Below are 337 nucleotides of genomic sequence, written 5' to 3'. Positions count from 1 at the left end.
ATGGTAGAAAGATTGCTAGATTAGTGAGAGTATCACTGAATCGTTGCCTAGGTGTACTACATAGAGGTTCTTTCCATGCACCCATGTTTTAGTATTTTACCTGTTGACTTTTTGACTTATTGACTAATTGATATTATGTTAGTTAATATGTAATCATATTTATATATTTAATTACAAGTAAAATGATCCGTCACCCTGATTCGATAAAAAAAAAAAAACCAACATAAACACAGATGATGATCTTAGCTTAAGTTTGATAATAGTTCATTCATCCCTCTAATATTAAAGCTAACAACACAATCCAAATTAGCTATAGTGCTGCATGTTTATAAGCAGG

The sequence above is a fragment of the Acyrthosiphon pisum genome, chromosome A3, assembly GCF_005508785.2.
Source record: "Acyrthosiphon pisum isolate AL4f chromosome A3, pea_aphid_22Mar2018_4r6ur, whole genome shotgun sequence".
In the NCBI taxonomy this organism is placed as follows: domain Eukaryota; kingdom Metazoa; phylum Arthropoda; class Insecta; order Hemiptera; family Aphididae; genus Acyrthosiphon; species Acyrthosiphon pisum.
This window is presented reverse-complemented; position numbering follows the sequence as displayed.